Below are 22,642 nucleotides of genomic sequence, written 5' to 3' on the forward strand. Positions count from 1 at the left end.
CATTCCGAGTAATAAAGAGTCTGGAGAATGTGAGCATCTCAGTTGTTGTTTGGACTGGGTTGCAATTTACGTTTTATCAGTAGTTTTCTAGTTCTGTGGGTCAAGCCCTTCTAAGGGGGTGGAAGAAGCTGTGCTAAAACGAGTAAGAGGGGCTTCCCCGGCGGTGCAGTGTCTAGGGCTCTGTGCTTCCATTGCAGGGCAAAGGTTTGGTCCCTGGTCAGGGAACTAAAATCTTGCATGCAGCACAGCTCAGCCCAAAAATAAAGGAGTGGGGTAGTTTTTTTAATTCTGGTCAGTGTAACTTGTTTGCATTGTGTATCGCTTACTTCCCGCTTCAGTGGCATGAAGGAGAGAAAGGAGATTCTTTGAATCTCTTTTCTTTCTCTTTTTTTCTTCTTCAGTGGAGGTAAGAACGCCCCCACGTTGGAAGCGTGGTAGCACGTATATTGTTCCTGGTGGAAACCTTGGTATACTTTTCATTGTCACACAGTAGCGATTACAGCCAGTTGCCCTTGTCACCAGCGCACCCCCACCCCACCCCCGGCCTAGGGCTGTGGTCACCAGCTGTGCCTCCCTGGCTGTTTACCTTCCACGTGCTTAGCATATTTCTGATCCTCGTGTCAAGGTCTCCTTCATTTTTCTTCACTCGTCCTGGGTCCTGTTTCCATTTCCGCAAATTCCACCCATGACTTTTTAAACATTTTCCTCTAGGCTCTCTTAAGTCATTTTAAGCCCAGAGGCGTTGTTAGGTCCAGCTAGTCACTGTTTCTTCATTATTTGTGACTTAAACTTTACTTTTCCCCTGAAAGTGGTGAAGAGCTGCTCTTGGTTTGTAAACCCTCTCTCCAGGTGCAAAGCAATTCCCTGCACAGCTCCTGAGCGGCCACTAGGAATTTTTCTGGAGGAGGAATGTGGCTGACGGGGGAGGGGCAGTCTGATTCAAATAATGTCCTCCAGGAGGCCTCAGTGAAAGGACCCCTGCAGCTACGCTTTTTTTGAGTGTGCGATTAAAATTGCCTTGGGTGTAAGCAGTAAAATTGCCTTGGGCGTAAACGGTAAAATTGCCTTGGGTGTAAGCGGTAAAGAATCCACCTGCAATGCCAGAGACACAGGAGACTCAGGTTCAGTCCCTGGACAAGGAAACGACAACCTACTCCAGTATTCTTGCCTGGAAAATCCCATGGAGAGAGGAGGCTGGTGGGCTGCAATCCATACGGTTGCAAAGAGAGCCACAGCTAAACACAGAGGTAAGCAGGCTAACTAAATTCAACTGGTATGCTGCTTCTCTGCTTTGGTTCTTAAGTAGATTCATAGTTGCCATTGAGATTAAAGTTGCAGTTGTGGGGAGGGAGGAGGGAGGAGGGTTCAGGATGGGGAACACATGTATACCTGTGGCGGATTCATTTCAATATTTGGCCAAACCAATACAATATTGTAAAGTTTAAAAATAAAATAAAATTAAAAAAAAAAAACGAATCTAAAAAAAAAAGTTGCAGTTGGTTTTGTTCAAAGTATCACCATATCTTGAGAAAATTATTCTAAAGATTTTAAGGAAGGGGCTATATATTTAACATATTGCAGGTGGTTACATTCTGAATGCATGTCAATTTTTTTTAACTGGCATATAATCGCTTTACAATGTTGTGTTAGTTTCTGCTGCACAACAATGGTGAATCAGCCATGCTGTTGCTGCTGCTAAGTCGCTTCAGTCGTGTCCGAATCTGTGCGACCCCATAGACGGCAGCCCACCAGGCTCTGCTGTCCCTGGGATTCTCCAGGCAAGAACACTGGAGTGGGTTGCCATTTCCTTCTCCAATGCATGAAAGTGAAAAGTGAAAGTGAAGTTGCTCAGTTGTGTCCGACTCTTAGCGACCCCATGGACTGTAGCCCACCAGGTTCCTCCGTCCATGGGATTTTCCAGGCAAGAGTACTGGAGTGGGGTGCCGTTGCCTTCTCCTGTATACATATACCTCCTCCCTCTTGAGTCTCCCTCCCACGCCCCCATCCCACGGAGCGCGGGGCTGAGCCCCCTGTGCTATACAGCAGTTCCCACTAGCTATCTGTTTTACACACGGTAGTGCGTATATGGCTTCCCTGGTGGTTCAGCGGTAAAGAATCCACCTGCCAGTGCAGGAGATGCAAGCTCGATCCCTGAATTAGGAAGATCCTCTGGAGGAGGAAATGGTGTAAATGTCAATGCAAGTGTCTCTAGTCGTCCACCCTCTCCTTACCACCACCACCACCACCACCACCACCTCATGTCCACAAGTCTCTTCTCTACATCTGTAAATGCATGTCACTTTAAAAGAAAAAAAAAAAGCTTCATTAAGACATAATTCACATACCATAAAATTCACCCTTTTAAAGGGTGCCTTTCTGTGGGTTTTAGAACATTCACAAGCTCACACAACTGTCACCACTGTCAACCGCCGGGACATTTTATCAGCTGGTCATTCCTACAGATGGGTTTCAGGAGGAGAGAAAGGCCATAGTAAGAGGGTCTAAGTGGGTGCCCCCTCCATCACAGTGTGGGGTGCAGGGATGGCAGGACCCCATCAGACTGCTTGGCTGGAATCCATTGTGATCCCATGAGGACAATTTGTTGTTCAGTCACTCGGTTGTGTCTGACTCTTTGCAACCCCGAAGACTGCAGCACACCAGGACAGTTACACTGTTCATGGATGACTCTGATTTGCTGAGATTAATTTTCAGAGGGAAATTGAATTTAGAAGAATAACTTGTGAAGTCATCCACAGTAGGGTTAGTGTACTCCTCCGTCCCCTCATAAGAGTGAAATGGACAGTAACTGACCAGATACAATGGGGAGCATCCCTGGGCATCATGGCAGTAAGGGAGTCAGCTCTGGGTCATCTGGGAGTCAGTTCTCATCATGCCAGGACATGGGAGTGATGGCAGATCCTTGTGACCCTTTGCATCATCCCCTCAGGGGCTCTCTGTCTAAGAACTGAAAGAGAAACAGGAAGATGGAAAGATGGAGACCCTCAGACACTGCTGGTAGGACTGTAGAACAGGGCAGCAACTGTGAAAACAGTCTGGCAGTGCCTCTAAAGGTCAGACATTAGATTTACCATAAGATCCAGCAGTTCCACCCCTAGGTATGTGCCAAAGAGAAAAGAAAGCCTCCTGCTGCTAAGTCGCTTCAGTCGTGTCCGACTCTGTGAGACCCCATAGACAGCAGCCCACCAGGCTCCCCTGTCCCTGGGATTCTCCAGGCAAGAACACTGGAGTGGGTTTCCATTTCCTTCTCCAATGCATGAAAGTGAAAAGTGAAAGTGAAGTTGCTCAGTCGTGTCGGACTCTTAGCGACCCCATGGACTGCAGCCTACCAGGCTCTTCCGTCCATGGGATTCTCCAGGCAAGAGTACTGGAGTGGGGTGCCAAAGCCTAGGTCTACACAAAAATTGGCACAAAAACATCACAGGAGCATTGTTCACAACAGCCAAAGAGTAGAAACAATCTCAATGTCCATCAGCTGATGAATGGATAAAGAAAACGTGGGCCAGGAAGTTCCCTGTGGCCTCAGGATTCCAGGCTTTCACTGTTGTGACTCCAGTTTAGTCCCTGGTCAGGGAACTGAGACCTCGCAAGCCATGCAGTGTGGCCAAAAAAAAAAGGAAGAATGGGTGAAAGAAAATGTGGGCCATCCATGCGGTGGACTGTTCTTCAGCAGTGCAAAGGAATGAAGCATTGACACACTCTACAACTTGGCTGAGTCTCAAAACTATGTGAAAGCTCAGTGAAAGAAGCCAGTCCCCAAAGGCCACATAGGGTCTGATTCCATTTACACAGAATATCCAGAACAGGCAAATTCATGGAGACACCAGAAAAGTAGATTAGTGGTTGCCTGGGGTGGGGAGAGGGGAAAATGGTGAGTGACAGCTAAGGGGTCCAGGCTTCCTTTTGAGGGTAAGGAAAATGTTCTGAAACTGACACACAACTCTGAATAAACTGAAAGCCGTCGGACTGTACACTTGAAAAGGATGACTTACGTAGTATTTTAATTCCATTTCAAGAAAGCTGTTGAGGGGCTTCCCCGGTGGCTCAGTGGTAAAGAATCCACCTGCAATGCAGGAGACCCGGGTTCAATCTCTGGGTCAAGAAGATCCCCTGCAGAAGGAAATGGCAACTTGCTTCAGTATTCTTGCCTGGGAAATCCCATGGAGAGAAGAGCCTGGTGGGCTACAGCCCATAGGGTCACAAAGAGTCGGATGTGATTTAGCGACTAAACGAGAAAGTAGATTATAGACTCAGGTCCCTGCCACGTGGGAGACAGTTAGGGTCCTCAGTGCTGTCCGTTAGGACAGGCCAGTTGAGGCAGAGATTTGGGGTCACAGTGTCACCCTGGCTGTGTCCCAGGCGGGAGAGTCCTCTGTGGAGGGGTGGTGGCCAGGCCAGGCCTCAGCGGCTGTGAGCAGAGGGAGAATGGTGTACAGAGGCTCAGAGTCAGGAAATGATGTGCCATCCATCGTATCTTATAGGCCAGGGTGGACCCAATGGCTGCCTCCATCCTTGGGTGGCAGAACAGGAAAGGGGGGAGGCTGGAGACAGGGTGGCCTGAGAGGTGATGATCCGTTGAACCCAAACAAACAAGGACTGTAGAAAGAGGACAGAGTTCAGGTCGCTTCACAGGTAGATGAGTGAGGGCTTTGTTGGTGGTAGTGTGGGAGAGAGGGTGATGGAGGTGACCAGATGGATGCTGGGCCCCAACGTCATCAGCTAGGAGAATGCTTCCCTACACAGCCTGCAGCTCCCAGGAGCCTACCCTCACTGGTCTGGCTAGTTGGAGCTGTCTCCAAGTTTGTCTTGCTTTGGAGATTGGGGAAGACTGTGCCCTCCCGTCAGATCAAGGCTCTCTTCTCGCCTCCCCACCTCCACCCCATCCCAGGGTCTTTCAGAGGTCTAGAACATTGAAAAGTATTCATCTGTAGACCACCAGGGACCCTGAAGTTGTAGCTCTTTGGGATGGAAGGGGAGCGGGGCAGAAGGGTAACCCATGGCACTCGCAATCTTTAGTTGGGGCATGTGGAATCAAGTTCCCCAACCAGGGATGGAACCCCTGCCCCCTGCATGGGGAGCGAGGAGTCTTAGCCAGCTGGACCTTCAGGAAAGTCCCACGGTGTCTATTTAGAAAGCAGGCGCTGCCTGCTAGGGGTTGGGGGGAGGGGGGGGAGGGGAGAGTTGGAGAATCCAGCAGCAAAGTGATGTGAAAACCTTCAGAAATGAAATCTGACAGCAGAACAGCAACCTGACTCGTGTGCTTATGTAACCAGCCTCAGAAGCCTGATGCCCTTCAGCCGGCTGATTTCCCATCCTTGCTTTTCCAGGCTTTTCTGGCCATTTCCAGCAGGCATCAGCTAACACACACACACACCAAGGTGTTATTCATGGAGAGTTGTGGTTCTGGAGATCAAGGAGACATCTACATCTCTTTTCTGTTCTGGAACTATAGCGGACCTCTCCCACCCCATTGATCCTGTGGAAATATGGCCCAAAGATGCCCATGTCCTAACCCCCAAGAACTTTGAATAGATGACCTACCGTGGCCAAAAGGAATTTTGCAGGTGTGAGTTAGTTAAGGATCTGGAGGTGGGGAGATAATCCTTGGTTATCTAGATGGCTCCAGTGTCGTCACTAGGGTCTTTATGCAAGGGAGGCGGGAGGGTCTGGGTCAGAGAAGGTGATGCTATGACCAAAGCAGAGGTCAGAGACAGGTTAGAAGATGCTAGCTTTAGGACTTCCCTGTGGTCCAGTAGTTAAGAATCTGCCTGCTGATTCAGGGATCATGGGTTCAGTCCCTGGTCCAGGAAGATTCCACATGCTTCAATGCAACTAAGCCTCAGAGCTCTAGAGCCTATGCTCTGCAACAAAAGGAACCACCACAGTGAGAAGCCCGCATACCCCAACTAGAGAGTAGCCCCAACTCACTGCAAATGGAGAAAGCCTGTGCACAGCAGTGAACACCCGTGTAGCCAAAAATAAATAAATAAACATGTATAAAAAATTTTTCAAAAGAAGATGCTGGCTTTGAAGATGGAGGAAGGGGCCACGAACCACGGGAAGCAGGCAGCCTCTAGAAGCTGAAAGAGGTCAGGAAACATTCTACCCTGGAGCCTCTGGAAGGATCGCAACCCTGCTGTTTCAGACTTCAGACCTCCAGAACCAAAAGAGAATATATTTGTGTTGTTCTCAGCCATTGTTTGTGGTAGATTGACACAAACAAAATAGTAAAATTGCACACCTGGTTTCCCATGCGGCTCAGCAGTAAAGAATCCACCTGCCAATGCAGGAGACGCGAGTTCGATCCCTGAGTCAGGAAGGTCCCTTGGAGGAGGACAGGGCAACCTACTCCAGTATTGTTGCCTGGAGAATCCCATGGGCAGAGGAGCCTGGCGGGCTACAGTCCGTGGGATTGCAAAGAGTCAGACAAAACTAAAGTGACTGAGCGCACAGCACACCTGGTTTTCCTCTTGTCTGACTCGGGAGCCCCTGGCTCACAGCCCTGCCCTGCCTCACTTTCCCTTCTCACTGCAGGCCTTTGTCAGGAGGCCACTGTCAGTCCTCCTTTGCTGGCCTGCCTCAAGGCCCCTTCTCTGCACACAGGACCATGAGCACCTGGACACAAAGATGACAGCAGGGCACTCGGGTCTGCTTCTGTCCTGTTGGGGAGGCTACCTGAACTCTCTAATCCTTGGTTTCCTGTCCATCGCATTACAAACATACCACTCCTTGCTTCCTAGGGCTGTTATTGCTAGTGGAGCGCTCCCACAGCGTCTGGGTGTGTTTGTTCATTCGCTCACTCGGTCATTCATTCATTCAGCAGATTATTTATTATCCGGTACCTGCTGTGAACCAGGTCCTAGAATTGCAACAGTGAATGCAACTTTGCTCTTTTTGTTTTTAACTTTAAAGAATCACGTCTTTCAAAATGAATAAATGGATAGTTTTTTCCTTAAATGAAGTGCAACCACAGTGGTCTCCTCCAGAAATCCAAGGAACAGTTATTTTAAGTCCCACCTGGTAAATCAGTGCTTCCAAATCTGTCACCAGGTTCCCCCTTCCACCCCAGCCCCGCTGATGATCAGGAAGCTAAAACCTTCCTTGGGGTGTTTTTCCTTCTTCTAGAATGTTCCCAGAGCTTCAATCAAAGGGGAAGACTTCCCCACCTACTGGGGTGAGCTCTGCCATTCACAGGCTCAACCATTCTGCTGCTCCTTTTTTTAATTGGGGTATTATAATTCATGGGGCTTCCCTCGAGGCTCAGACAGTAAAGAATCTGCCCCCGATGAGGGAGACCTAGGTTCAGTCCCTGGGTTGGGAAGAGCCCCTGGAGAAGGGAATGGTTCCTCCTCCAGTATTCTTGCCTGGAAAATTCATATACCATAATATTCACCCTTTTAAAACGTATGAGTCAGTGGTTTGTAATATAGTCACAGTGTTGTGCAATCATACCCACTGTCTTAATTCCAGAACATTCTCATCATCCACAATGGAAATCTCGTACCCATTAGCCATCACTCCCCTTTTCCCCATCCCCAGGCACAAATCTACTTCCCATCTCTATGTACTTGCCTATTCTGGACATTTCCTGTCAATGAAATCACAACAGGCAGCCTTTTGCATCTGATTTATTTTACTTAATGTAACGTTTTCAGGCTTCATCCACGTTGTCACCTGGATCTAGCTGTGTTTTGTTTTGTTTTAAATAAGTATTTATTTTGGCCGCACTGGGTCTTAGTTGAGGCATGCGAACTGTTGCAGCATGCAGGATCTAGTTCGCAAACCAGGGACCAGACCCAGGCCGCCTGCGTTGGGAGTGTGGAGTCTTAGCCACTGGACCACCAGGGAAGTCCCTATATATTCTTTTCCACTTTCTTTTCCCTAATGGTTTGTCCCCAGCTATTGAATGTAGTTCCCCGTGCTGTGCAATAGGGCCTTGTTAATCCTTTCTTCCGCCTCCGTCTTCACGTGGCCTCCTCCTCTGGTGCCTGTCTCCATATCTGTGTGTCTCTCCGCGTCCAAATATCCCTCTTCTTTCCCTTATAAAGACACCATCATTTGGATCTCGGGCCCACCCTAAATCCGGGATGATCTCATCTTGAGATCCTTGACTTGATTATATCTGCAGAGACCCCATGTCCAAATAAGGCCACCTTCTGGGGTTCCGGGTGGACATGAAACTGGGGGGGATTTTATGCCACCCACCGCAGGAGCTCTGTATTTCCAGTGACTTGTAAATGAGAACAGGCTTACAGGAGTTGCTAGTACTTAATCCGTACATTCTTTAGAACACATCGTAACTTCCAGGTATTTTAAAATTAAGGGTTGGACTCGAGCTCGCTCTCAGGAGCCCAGTTTAAGTGAGGAGAGGAAAGAGATTGACCTTAAGGAGAACTAGTTCCTTGCTTGGGAAGCGTCTAAATCTGAATCCTCTGTGGGTATAATTTGCTGTAAAGTATAAATTGGTGCCTAATACATTACAGTGGGTCAAAATGTTTGGCTATTTGCCTGTCCTCTGCATAATCTGCTCCTTCTCCATGTGTTCAGATACCACCCTCTTAAATACAAAAGTCTTGTTGCCTTAGAGAGGGAAAAAAAGTTCTGTCTGCCCAGCCCTCCACCTAGCTTACATAAGCACATGAAAAGTGTTTTCTCCCTGACCTTGAGACATGAGATATATTAAAATGTATTCAAGCTCACAGCGTTGCAGTACTAAAAGGAATACTAATGAAGGTTTTGCAAGGTTCTGGAATTTTCCAAATGTAGGAGCCAGTTAGAACCAGCATTCTCAGGACAGTGGGGATCTTGAGATGGTCAGAAACCCACCCCTCATACCTGTTTGCTACCAACATGAGCCGTTTCAGGGCTCTGGAATTCAGTAATGACTCCACACAGCTAAACCACTTCCCTGCTTCCTTTATTCCATTCCCTGTGTGTGTCAGGAATTAAAAAGGGGAGTATCACATGAGCCCTTCTGGGTGCATGTTGATTGCAGGGAATAGGCCCTCCTTTCCAAAACAAACCAATTAGATACAGTAGACCAGGGCTCAGCATTCTTTTTCTTTAAAAAGCCCAGGAGTAAATACAGCCTCTGCAGGCCACAGAGCCTTGGTCACAGCTGCCCTACCTGCTAAAGCAGTCCCAGACAACAAGTGGGTGTGGCCTGGGTGCCGATAAAACTTTATTGACTAAAACCGGTCGCTGGCCCAAGGGCCAGAGTCTGCCACCACCTGATTTTACAACAGACTCCTGATTTTTCCTGTTCTCTTTCTAGGCCCATGATTCTGATCCTGTAAATACGGTGAGGGACACACCTACAGAGGGGACAGGAGTCCCTGGCAGGTGTGTGTGCACTGGGAACTCCCCATGAAAGGTCTTCTTGCTAAGCCTCCCCAACCTCTGACACCATTTCAGTTCTCTTCACAGACGTGCAGTGCCCTTGAATAATTTCCCAGGCCATTGCAAGCAAGGTTCAGTTTTGTTTTTCCTTTTAGCGTTGTAGGTTTGTGTTTTTCTTTCCTGCCTTCCTCCTTGAACAGAATGGTTTTTATCTACTGAAAGAGAAACCCACTGACCTGCGTCAAGTGTTTGATTTCCCCTGCCCTCCTCACAGCCACGTCTGCTGACGTCTGCTCTTTATTTCCCGCATTGAAGGTTTGAAAAATAATACTATTACATAATCAGGCCAGTTGGGGTTTTCTGCAAGATTTCAGATGCGTCGTAGCTACACCTGAATTAATCTTTTCAAAATCACTTTGTTTTCATTAAAATGTTTTTATCACGTCATTCTGATTTCTGGACAGTCAGTTGAATTTGCATAATTGTTTACAACATGCCAATGAGGAAAGCCTGCCGACTTGCTAGCGGGGCCTCAGCGGGTGGAATGGTTTTGCTGGGGCCCCTACAGTCCTGCCTCTGGCCTTGCCCTCAGAGGGATGAAATAACTTATCCACAAAGTGCATGCTTTTTTTAAGGTCTGAATTCCTTGTGAATGAGGCTGAAGGTGCCTCTTTGCCTAATACCAGAAAGTGGTGGGAAATGGAGCGAAGGGAAGCGGATAAGCTCTGGGACATGCCTGAGCTGTGCAGGGGCGTCCTCCTCCCGTCCTTCCCAGCCATGTTCGTATCGAAGCATCACGATCACACCTTTGTCCTCCCGACCCGATTTGCCCTTTCATCCTCATGTCGGAAGGCTGTTCGCCCTGGTGGTCGGTGTTATCATTTAGGAGTGATTCTTAGTAGTTTACTCTTTTTTTTTTAGCACTATAGAATATTTTTTAGTTGAAGTGTTCATTTACAATAGTTCATTTACAATATCATGTTACAATATCATGTTAGTTTAGAGCAAAGTGATTCAGTTATGTGTGTGTGTGTGTGCGTGTGTGTTCTTTTTCAGATTCTTTTCTATTATGAGTTATTACAAGATATCGAGTATAGTTCCCTGTGCTATATAGTAGATCCTTATTGAGTACTCTTGCCTGGAAAATCCCATGGACGGAGGAGCCTGATAGGCTGCAGTCCGTGGGGTCACTAGGAGTTGGGCACAACTGAGCGACTTCACTTTCACTTTTCACTTTCATGCACTGGAGAGGGAAATGGCAACCCACTCCAGTATTCTTGCCTGGAGAATCCCAGGGACAGAGGAGCCTACTGGGCTGCCGTCTATGGGGTTGCACAGAGTCGGACACTACTGAAGCAACTTAGCAGCAGCAGTGTGTATGTGTTAATCCCAAACTCCTAATTCATCTCTCCTACCTGGCACTCTCCCTTTTGGTAACCATGTTTGTTTTCTATGTCTGTGAGTCTGTTTCTGTTTTGTGAATAAGGTCATTTGTATCATTTTTTAAGATTCCAGATATAAGTGATGTCCCATGATGTTTGTTTCTCTCTGTTTGACTTTCTTCACTTAGTATGATCATCTCTAGGGCCATCCGTGTTGCTCTAAATGGCATTATTTCGTTCTTTTTTATGGCTGAGTAATATTTCATTGTGTGGGTGGGTGGGTGGGTGTGTACATCTTCTTAAGCCAGTCACCTGTTGATGACTTGGGTTGCTTCCATGTCTTGTCTGTTATAAATAGTGCTGCTATGAACATAAGGCTGCATTGTGTCTTTTCAAATTAAACTTTTCTCCTGATATGTACCCAGGAGTGGGATTGCTGGATCACATGGTAGTTACTAGTTTACTCTTGGTAAAAAGTTCCAGAGACACCCTTCCTCCCCCTCCCTACCCACTGCCTCCCCTTCCCCTCCATGCAGTGGGTAAACTTGTTCATCAGAATGACTCAAAAACACTAAACATAGCAGTTTTGTTTCCTTATTTCCCTGAACCACCCTTGTCAAATGGTAAGGGAGCTCTGAGAAGCGACCACTAAAAGTGGGCAGCAGGGACCTTCTGGGCCACTTTTAGAGCCCTGAGCAATTCCCTGGGTGTCGGAATCAGTTTCTTGAGGAAGCTCTCAGGGCCCTGTCCATCATGGAACATAGCTGTCAGTAGAGAGGAAAGACGCCCAGGATGTCAGGTTTGTGGGAGGAAGCTGAAATCCACGATGGCCGAGCTGCAGCCTCACTCTGAAGGACAAGGCCCCTCTAGCTCTAGTCGTGCCTTTTTTTTTCTTAGGAAACATTCTAACTGGTTTTAAGTGTAGATTCACATCGCTACACCACCATCCCCACCATCTATCTCCTGGACTTTCTTATCTTCCCAGACCCTGTCCCCATGAAACACTGGCTCCCCAGCCTGTGTTACCCACCACTCTGCTTTGTGTCTCTGAGAATCTGCCTACACTCAGCCCCTCGTATATGTAAAATCATGCAGTATTTGTCCTTTTGTGACTGGCTTGTTTCACAGAGCATGATGTCCCCGGGGCTCATCCAGCTTGTAACAGGCATGAGAATTTCCTTCGTTTTTAAGGCTGGGTACTGTTCCATCTTATGGATATATCTCATTTTGTTTATCCATTTATCTGTTCACGGACCCTTGGGTTGCTTCCACCTCCTGGCTGTTGTGAATCACGATGCTATGCACACGGGTGTGCAGATACCTGTTGGAGTCCCTGCTGTCAGTTCTCTTGGGTCCATACCCAGAAGTGGAATTGTTGGACCGCATGGTAATTCGTTTGACTTCTTGAGGAACTGCCAAACTTTCCCAAAGCAGCCGCACCGTTTTACATTTCCACCAGCAACGTAGGAGGATTCCAGTTTCTCTGCATCCTCCCCTACCCTTGTCATTTTACATCATCCCATGCTAGTGGGTGTGAAGTGGCATTTCATCGTGGTTTTGATTTGCATTTTCCTAACAATAGGGATGTTGAACTGCTTTTCACAGGCTTATTGGCTACTTCTCGATATCTTTTTTTTTTTTAAGTATGTATTTATTTGGCTGCGCTGGGTCTTGGTTGCAGCATGCAGGCTCTTTTACCTGTGGCATGCAGGATTTTAGTTATAGCATGCGGAGTCTTTTAGTTGCACCATTTCTGTATGTTCTTTGGAGAAATATGTATTCACACCCTTTGCCCGTTTTTGAATCAGTCGTTTGGTTTTTCATTGTTGGATCGTAAGGCTTCTCTACGCTAGTTGGGCCTGACACCAGAGAGTTGTAAGAACTTAAAAGCAAGTCTCAGATACCCATGACCTCTGACATTTCTGGGCATCCCAGCAGAAGCATCTGGCATCTGGCAAGTGTGGTCTCAGGCCTGGGGAGGAAGCAGAAGGATTGGCCAGGGCCATCCCCCAACTAGAGACAGCCGACCCGCCATCATGCCTCCGTCACCCAGAAGAGTGGGTCATCAAAGCTGCGGTTGTAAGCCCTAAAGCCAGCATGCATCCCTGGGAAGAAATGGTGTCACAGCAGCCTTATTTCCTCCTCTGGCAGGTGACGGTCTGGTCAGTCGACCAGGAAAGTTGGGTGGAACACCGGGCGATGGGAAGGTCAGATCTGCTTCTAGACAACATTCTTGGGGTAGAAGGAAGTACACGGAGACGTTAAGATGATTCTGAGCTAATCACCCTTTAGCCAGGCTTATAATAAGTTGGGTGAAAGTTCCCAAAGGGCATTAATTAGGAAGTTAATTCCCCTGGAGAAGGAAATGGCAACCCACTGCATTATTCTTGTCTGGAGAATCCCATGGATAGAGGAGCCTGGTGGCTGCAGTCCATGGGGTCAAAGAGTCGGACACAACTGAGTGACTGAGCACATGTGCTCACATTTGGTGAGTTAATTAGATGGAGACCGCTCCTGGGTTCCATCCTCTGCTCTGTCCTGACCAGTCATTTACCATGTAATTTAGAAAGACACAGATGTGGAAGGTTTGCTTATCAAAGCTTTAGGGTGGCCCCCATCTCTGTGTCATCAGAGCCCCCAGGTCTCAGTGACTAAAGCCAGCAAGGTGGGCTTCAGGGCAAGGAATGTTTCAGTTTCCATGTCTGGGTCTCATGTGGCCTTTCCCACCCTGGGCACTGTGGACATTTGGGGCCGGATGGTTCTCTGTGGTTGGGGTGCCGAGCAGTATCCTTAGTAGTGACCTAGGATGTCAGGAGCACCCCCGACCCCCGATGATGATCTCGACTGTTTTCAGATGCTGCCAAATGTCCCCCAAATGCCAAATTACCCCAGGATGAGAACCATTGGTCTAAATTAGCAGCTAGGGAAATACAGGATGGAGAACGAGGACTGAATGACAGCCTGTGAGAAAACAGCCTATGGATTTCAGTTGATGAAGCAGTGCTTCTGAGATGAACTCCCTTTGCCCGCTGTTCTGCACTACATGCAGCAGCCAGGGACCCTGAGGGCCATCGTTGCCATGTCTTGCCCCATCCAGTCCCCAGGCAGCTCTGCAAAGCAGTCTCTCCAGCTCTGGAGTCTCGTCCACTCCTTGGCTTCAGGTACTGTCGTCTGCCCAAGTCTCCATCCCTCTTCTGGACTGTCTCTTGAGGGCCCCATTCCTGCATCTAGCTGTCACCTGAGACCTCCCAAGCAGCTTGGGCGACTCCCATCCTAGGTCAAAGTCACCACCTCTCCCCTCTCCCTGCCCTGAGTCTGCCCCTGCCCATCCCCCGTGTCAGCAGTCCTGGCACTCTCCACCCCTGGCTCCTTCCATTACTGCTCCCTGGTTGCATCAGCCACTTCCAGAGGCAAATCTGATCTAGGACCCTCATGCATAAACTTTTCTGTAGCTTCAGTTTCAAGGAAAAAGTATAAACCCGAGGCACCTCTAAAGGCCCATGACAGTGTCCCCTCCCCGCTCTGCCCACTTTGTTTCTCCTTGTTTCTCTTCTTCATACCCCGAGCCCCCTGCAGTGGAAGCGTGGAGTCTTAACCACTGGTCCACTAGGGAAGCCCCAGCACTTCTTTTTAAAAGTCATAGACCTTCAATATTTAAAGTAGATAAATGCACTTTTATTTGCCTGCCATTTGGTATAGATCCAACAGCCTTTCCATTAATGGAAATTTGTCAGGTTTCCTGCTTGAAACCAAACCTATGGTAGAGACTCTCCTCTCTAATTTCCTTTTAATCAGAAATTTAAAGAAGCCTCCAGCCATCCAAATGCTAAATCGTTTGAAATAATTTTAGATCTTTGAAGAAAATCTAAAAAAAAAAAAAAGGATCATGTAGAAATTCCCTGGCGGTGCAGTAGCTGGGCCTCAGCACTTTCACCACCAGCTCCTGGGTTCAATCCTTGGTGGTGGAACTAGGATCCCATAAACCTCACAGCTTCAGCAAAAAAAAATAATAATAATAAGATTGTGCAGATTTCCCACATACCCTGCACCCAGCTTCCTCCTAATATTAACCTTTTCTTTTTTTTTTTAACTATAAAGGTCATATGGCCATCACAGGGAATTTGGAAAACAGAAAAATGAGGGGAAATACCCACAATCCCTTGCAACTGCGGCTAGCTGTCAGTCTGTTGTGTCCCCTCCCAGGGTTATCTTTCCTTACTCCCGTTTTCCTATTTTCCTGCAGTGTTGTTCTCGTCGGTACATTTATTTGGAGAAGCAGTTTACTGACACAGATCTGAAATCATAAAGCGTTTTCTAATCTCTGCCTTTGCAATTCTGTCCCCTTGACGCTTGCGTATGTTATTGAAATACATGGCTCTGACATCTGACTACAGGGAAATGATTAAAACGATACAAAGACCATGCCCTGTGCTGTGCTCAGTCATGTTCGACTCTTGCAACCCCATGGACTATAGCCCAGCAGGCTCCTCTGTCCATGGGATTCTCCAGGCAAGAATACTGGAATGGGTTGCCATTCCCCTCTCCAGGGGATCTTCCCAACCCAGGGATCGAGCCTGTGGCTCCTGCAGTGGCAGGCGGATTCTTTACCTTCTGGGGTATATTCACTGTGATGACAGCTGTCAGCGTACCACCCAGGCAAACAGATATTGGGGCAGAGTCATTTGTGAATGATGACAAGAGTATTGGCTGGTTTTTAATTTTATCTTTAAAAAAAAATTTTTTTTTTTTTAAGTTCATTCCTCTACTATAATTGAGGGATCAAATCCAGATAACAGTGACAGAGGTGACATTTTTGCATGAGCCCTTACCTGAGTTTCCTGAGGACCATTTCTTTTCAGCCAGCAATCTGTGCAGGTAAGGAGTTTGGACTGCATTTTTCTCCAGGAGCATAATATGCAGCTGCCTGGATTTAAGCCCAAGAATGTTCTGCTTTGTTCTTTTTTTTTTTTTCTTTAAGATGACTCACGAATAGCAGTTTGCTTTAGGTAGCTCTTATCTTTACAAAACAAGAATAATTTAGAGAAATTCCATCTTGACATTAGATATTAATTTAGAGATGTACCTTATTTATTGGTGGAATAATTAAGCCAGTGTTCCCCCCCCCCCCGCCCCTGCCAGAAAAAACTTTCAAGTTAAGGTTTATTAAGAATGTTAAGAACTGACTGTAGGCAGTACACCAGCTGCTTAATTAACATAATTAACATCTACTGACTGGGTACTAAAATCTAGCTGTGCCTGACTGCCCTACCCCAGCCTCTTTTTTTCCCAGCAATGTCAGAGTAATATTTTTCTACACATCATGTCCCTGTGAGGAAATGATGCTAAACTACTTGAGGGATAATGGGGACAGACTGGCCCACTTCTGCCAGAATAAAGGTCTCACGTGAATGTTTCCAGTTAGAGTATGTTTTACGCCACAAAGCATCCCTAACTCCCAGATGTCCTAGAAGGAAAAGGAGCTTTGAACAGTTTTCGTGGAAGAGTGTGGTTTCTCCCCATGCACCCAAGTTTTTCCGTAGTGTGCCATCAAAATTTCCTAATCAGAGGTCACCTCACAATGTAGAAAGAGCCTCCTCCATCTCTCAGAATTCTGGGGCTGGAGGAGCCCGAGGGAAACAAGGTTCTGATCTTGGAAGGCTAGAGACAAAACCACCCACAGCCCCTCCCTCTCTTTCCCCTGACAAACTAGAGGCGGCCTGGCCCACCACCCCAATTCCAAATGGGTAGTGGGATTCCATCTGGTCTGCTTTCAGACACAGAGGTTTAAAACCTACCAGGAGGAATTTCCCTGGTGAGCCAGTGGTTAGGACTCTGAGCATTCAATGCTGAGGGCCAGGGTTCAAACCGTGATCTGGAAACTAAGATCCCACATGCCACAAGCTGCACAGCATGGCCTAGATAGATAGATAAGTAAATAAATAAACCCATAACAAAGGCTGAGCGCCAAAGAATTGATGCCTTTGAACAGTGGAGCTGGAGAAAACTCTTGAGAGTTCCTTGGACAGCAAGGAGATCAAACCAGTCAATCCTAAAGGAAATCAACCCTGAATATTCATTGGAAGGACTGATGCTGAAGCTGAAGCTCCAATACTCTGGCCACCTGATTGGAAGAGCTGACTCATTGGAAAAGACGCTGATGCTGGGAAAGATTGAGGGCAGGAGGAGAAGTGGGCAACAGAGGATGAGATGGTTAGATAGCATCACTAACTCAATGGACATGAATTTGAGCAAACTCCAGGAGATAGTGGAGGACAGGGAAGCCTGGTGTGCTGCAGTCCTTGGGTTTGCAAAGAGTCAGATATGACTCAGCAACTGACCAAACAACAACAAAAATAAATCAAACCTGCCAGGAAAGCCAGGTGGGCCAAGGGCAAGGGCAGAGTGTCTGCCCAGTCCCAAGGGTGGGGGTGTCTCTGGGCCGTGTGGGGGTGAGGCTGTCCTCATCAAGTCAGCTAGGGTAACAAGAGAGCCACAGAGACCCCAGGAGAAGTGTGCAAAGGTGACCACGTGTCTTTAAAGTGAAACAACCAAGAACAGGCTGGACAGGCTTGTACCTGACTACTGCAGGCCTCACCCTTGGATGTCTGCCTTTGACCTTCCCAGCAGGGCTGAGATCTGCCTGTGTAGCTGTGCCCTGAGCCCAAAGATGGCCAGTGATGTCACACAGAGATGAGTGACACCCACCCCTTACCCTCATGGGGGTCAAGGTTCAATGAGGCCTGAGTGATGCAGTGAAAGCGGGGGAGGGTAAAGAAACCACCAAAAGGCCTAGACCTTGAGGGTGGGAAGCAGGGCAGGGCAACCCAGAGGGACTCTGGCCTGGCCCCAAAGCTGGCGAAGCAAAGGGGTGCCTGGGCCAGGGTCCCCAAGGCCTCCGAGGGTGGACATGGTGGCAAGAGGTGAGGCCTAGGAAGGGCCCACATCCCAGAGAGTCTGTCTGAAGCAGGCCAAGGACTCAGGACTGCATCCTGAAGCCATGGGGACTACTAGCCAGGTGCGTGGGAAGCCGAGCAGGCAGCAGGTGAGGAGGGACGGGGCTGGCAAGTCTGGGCGGGCAGCCTCTCAAGGAGGTCACAGCCTTGGCCAAACGGCCAGGGCGTGTCTCACTGGTACAGAGGGAGGGCCCTACACAGAGGGGCAGGGGCTCCCGAAGAGCCCAGGGAGGGGCCCCAGGGACAATGGGGGAAAGAAAGGGTGTGTGCAGAGGGGGCCCCGCCTCTCCTGGGAAGTGTGTCAAGTCTGAGTTCCCTGATTGGGGAGGCCACATACCCCCAGCTCACCAGAGTGCTTTTGGCTCAGTAGAGCTCTTTGAGCTGTTTTTCTTTTGGCTGCAAGTCTTGTGGGATCTTAGCTCCCTGACCAGGGATCGAGCCTGCAACCCCTGCATTGAAAACACAGGGTCTTTTTTTCCCCACAATCAGGAAGATTCCAGACTGTCTGCATTGTGATGGGGGGAACAGACTGTGGAAATGGGCCATGAGGGTTACCCAGCTGCTAATAAGGATCTATCCCAGGAGAATATCCGTTGCTGATCGGAAGTGTGTCATGCAGGTGTCCATCACAGCTTAATTTATAACCACAGGAAACATTACAACACAACATTAGAGGAGCATGTGTGCTCAATCTCTCAGTCAAGTCTGACTTCTTACGACCCCCATGGACTATAGCCCACCAGGCTCCTCTGTCCATGGGATTCTCCAGGACAATACTGGACAGTTCTTCAGGACAATTCTCCAGGAGAATACTGGAGTGGGTTGCCATTTCCTCCTCCAAGGGATCTTCCCCACCCAGGGATCAAACCCACATCTCTCATGACATCTCCTGTACTGGCAGGTGGATTCTTGACCACCGCGCCACCTGGGAAGCCTATTAGAGGAGTGGTCGTCTCCAATAAGTGATTTTACAGCCATTGCAGAAGACTTCCGTACAAAAGCCACAGTACAAGCTTTCCTCAGTGTGTTTCACAGGCTGACAGAATGTTTATGACACATCTTCAGCAGAAAGGCGGGATGCAAAATTGAGTTTGGCAAGAGCTCGCCCCCACGTGAGGTCCAGCTGTGGGAAAAGGTTGTTTTTGCAGATCAGAAATGGTTGATGGTGGATGACAGCATGACCTCCTCATTGAAATGAACAGAAATAAAGATGGAAAAGAATGTGCTGAAACAGGAGCGGTGGTTCCGTGTGGTTTGTGGAATCCTGGGCAGTTGCTATTAAGTGTTTAATAATTATGGGAAAGCGACAGTTCCTCACCTGTTACCGTCACCTGTTGCATAGGGCAGCCCCCCAGGAGAACCTGCTTCCATACCCGCCCACAGGCCTGTCCTGCATGGACACCATCCTGCGCTTTCTTTCCTCCAAGCATCGCTCCCAACCTTCTACCCCTTCCTTTCCAGTCACAGCTGGGACCCCTTGGTGGGTCTGTCAACCTTCCAGGCATGCCCCACCAGGCCCTCGTGGGGGCCTGGGGCCCCCTGTGTGCCACCCTCTCTGGTACTTTTTAGAAAATCGTGTGGCTTCCTGGGTGCCACTTTGGGGCAGTGAACTCACTGGACTTGGCCGTGGCCCAAGGTAAATGCCCAGGCAGGCCTGGCCGGCCAGCGGCTTAGCCCTCCTGGCTCTGGTTATCTCACTGACGTTGCTGTGACCTAAGGTGACCCAGCCCTGTGTGCACCACGCTGGTGGTTTACTGAGGTGCTGGCAGGCACCTGGAACGCCCCCCTGGTTTTTCACCTGTGCTGCTGCTGCACGTGGGAACTGCCCCACACCCCCCATCTTTGCTGGATCTCTTGGTATTTCCTCTATAGTAATTTCTCCAAGACAGTTTTGTGTTAATTCATCTCTCTGTCTTTATTTACAAACAAAATCTGGGGCAACTTCTCTGCTGCGTGTCATCCGTGAATTTGATAAGCAAGGCTCCTATGGTCTCATCTCAGTCAAGGCCAAGGACAGAGCCCTTTGGCATTCTACTGGAGACCCTCTTTCTGTGTAAGATCAGTCCACTGCCAAGCCTGAGTGTTTGTGGACACCCAGTAAACTTTTTAAAATATTTATTTACTTGGCTGTACCGAGTCTTAGTTGCAGCACACAGGATCTTCATTGCAGCTTGTGGAACCTTTTTAGTTGTGGCATGCGGGCTCTTACTTGTAGCATGTGGGATCTTAGTTCTGTGGCCAGGAATTGAACCCGGGTGGTCCCCTGCATTGGAAGTGCAGAGTCTTAGTCACAGGACCAGCAGGGAAGTGTGGTCCCAGTAAATTTTAAAGTCCCTCAAGCTGTGCTCATGGGTTCTTAATCCCCCTGTGAATTTACAAGGATGTCACAAGGGACTCAGCCAGCACCTAACTTATACCCCAGGGGCCCGTATCCACTCTGTCTCCCCACTGTGCCCAGAACCGCCCAGGGACTAGCAGGCCATTTGCTGTAGCGACCATGAGCACCTTCTCTCTGTCTACTCTCCTCTAGTGCTGCAGAGCACACCTCTCGGAGTTGTCTTGATTTGTTCCAAGGAACAGGAAACCTAAGATTCTCAGCCCATTATGTCCCATGCTCACATCCCAGAAGGCTTTTTTTTTTTTTTTTTTTGCCACAGATTAACATCGAGTTTGTAAGATTAACTTCCTTCCTCTTTGCCAATCAGGATGGCTTTGCCCTTCTGTCATCTCTGTCCTCCCCAGCTCCCCCAGAGGTGCTCCACACAGGCTCAGCCAGCTGTGTCCATGTCCCACTTGAGCATCGTTCAGTCTAGGGACTTCACTTGGTGCCATCTGTGTCCCTGGGCTGTGCTGTGCCTGGCCCTGAGGAGCTGAGGTTAAGTACGCGTGCCTAGTCCTGCCTTGAGCCTTGATGATCTTCGAAGTGTGTTGTTTCTGTTCCTTCGAAGTCCAGGGGCCATCTCACCTGCACGGAATGAAGACGGAAACCACAGTGAAGGAGTCTCATTTCTTTTGTGTGGACACACTCTGAGTCCCTTAATGGGATGTTAATAGTCATAAAATACACTAAAAACTTGTCATCTTAACCATCTTAAGGGCACAATTCAGTGGCTGAAAGTACTTTCACAACACAGTGTGACCATTCCCACCATCCATCTCCAGAACTTGAGTCTCGAAATACTGGAACTCCATCCCCATGAAACACTCACTCCCTGGCCCCTCGCCCCGCCCCCGCCTCACCGTCCACTTCCTGTCTCTGAGGATCTGACTCCTCCAGGGACCACCTGTGAGTGGGATCAGACCCTGTGTCCTTCTGTGTCTGGTTTCTCTCACTGAGCATCATGTCCCCAAGGCTTATCCACAGTGTGGCAGGGCTCAGCATCTCCTTCCTTTTTTTTTTAAGACTAAAATAAAATCCCAATGCTATGAATGGACCACATCTGTTAATCCATTCCTCCACCTATAGACACTTGGGTTGCTCCCGCCTCAGCATCACTGTGAATAACGCCACTGCTGAACATGGGTATCCCTAAATAAATATTTTCAATTGCTTGTCTCCTCCCTCTGCCAAGAAGGGCCTGGCTCATTCTAGTCCTTTTTAAACATAACTCGGAGTGTCCACACACATATCTTTTCAAAAATTATTCTTTTGTTTTTAATAAGGCTCAGTTCTTCCTGAACTTTAAAAAAAAAAACATTTAACTATTTGTTTGGGATTAGTCTTCAATTTATAAAAAAAGTTACAAAAAAAGAGAGTACAGAGTTTGCATATATCTCCCACTCAGTTTCCCGATGCTCACATTCCTGCAGGAATTCTTCTTCTTTTTTTTTTTTTTTTTTGTCTGACTTTATTTGCATATTTACTTTAATGCCTTTATTTACATTTATAGAAATATAAATATTCCTAACATTTATTCATGGCTGTGCTGGGTCTTTATTGCTGCATTGAAGCTTTCTCTACTTGTGGCAAGCGGGGTTACTCTCCAGTTGTGGCGTGCAGGGGCTTCTCATTGCGGTGGCTTCTCTTATTGCAGAGCACGGGCTTCAGCAGTTGCAGCTCGCACACTCCAGAGGGCAGGCTCATTAACTGTGGCACCCAGACTCAGTTGCTCCAAGACATGTGGGATCTTCCCAGAGCAGGGATCGGATCCTCGTCCCCTGCATTGGCAGGTGGATTCCAGTCCACTGCAGGGAAGTCCAAGGTTGGCTCTTTTATCTCAGTACAATGCCCGTGAGATCCACCCTGACTGTTGTGTGTTGTATTCTGTCGTGTGGGTAGACTGAAGTTTGTCTAGCCTTTTACTCCATGAAGGACCCATGTATTGTTTCTAGTTTGGGCTTCAAAGAAGCAGTGAACAGTGGTGCATAGGTGTTTGTCTGGACTGAAGTTTTGCATTCTCTGAGATAAATACCTAGGAATGCAATTGTTTTGTTTTCTTTACAAACTGCCCAATTGTTTCCCAGAGCGACTGCACTCTCTACATTCTCACCAGCCATGTATGAGCAATCCAGTTTCTCCACATCCTCGCAAGCAATTAGCATCATCACTGTTTTTTTATTTTAACTATCCTGGTAGTGATGGTCCCTGGTGGTTTTGGTTTGCATTTGACGGTTGAGTGATGTTGAACATCATTTCATGTGCTTTTTTTACATCATCATTCAATATCTTCTTCGCTGAAATGCAGTCTTCATCTCTTCTGCTCATTTTTCTAAATGGGTTGTTTGTATTTTTACGATTGGATTTTGAGAGTCTGTTATATATTCTAGATGCTAGTCCTTCATCAGGCAGTTTGCAAATTTCTTCCCAAGCCTCTTTCCATCCTTTTAAGAGATCTTCCACAAGCAAACATTTTTAATCATGATGAAGACAGTTTAAAAAAATTTTTTTTCTTTTGTGGATCAGGCTGCTGGTGTCACAGCAAAGAACTCTTTACCATTTCAGCCCCAGTT

General features: G+C 47.9%; 1 protein-coding gene across 7 annotated transcripts in view; it reads left to right on the top strand.

The window, feature by feature from the left end:
- ARHGEF18 (Rho/Rac guanine nucleotide exchange factor 18) overlaps nucleotides 1-22,642 on the top strand; it is a 101,015-nt gene that overhangs the window by 49,062 nt on the left and 29,311 nt on the right. Inside the window, exon 1 of one of the 7 annotated variants that reach the window (XM_061422264.1) lies at nucleotides 15,585-17,781. The exons of the other annotated variants lie outside the window; for them this stretch is intronic. The gene's annotated coding sequence lies outside the window, so the exon portion shown is untranslated. Of the gene's footprint in view, nucleotides 1-15,584; nucleotides 17,782-22,642 lie in introns of those variants that run through there. 7 annotated transcript variants of the gene reach the window in all.

The sequence above is a fragment of the Bos javanicus genome, chromosome 7 (genome assembly GCF_032452875.1).
Source record: "Bos javanicus breed banteng chromosome 7, ARS-OSU_banteng_1.0, whole genome shotgun sequence".
Lineage (NCBI taxonomy): Eukaryota > Metazoa > Chordata > Mammalia > Artiodactyla > Bovidae > Bos > Bos javanicus.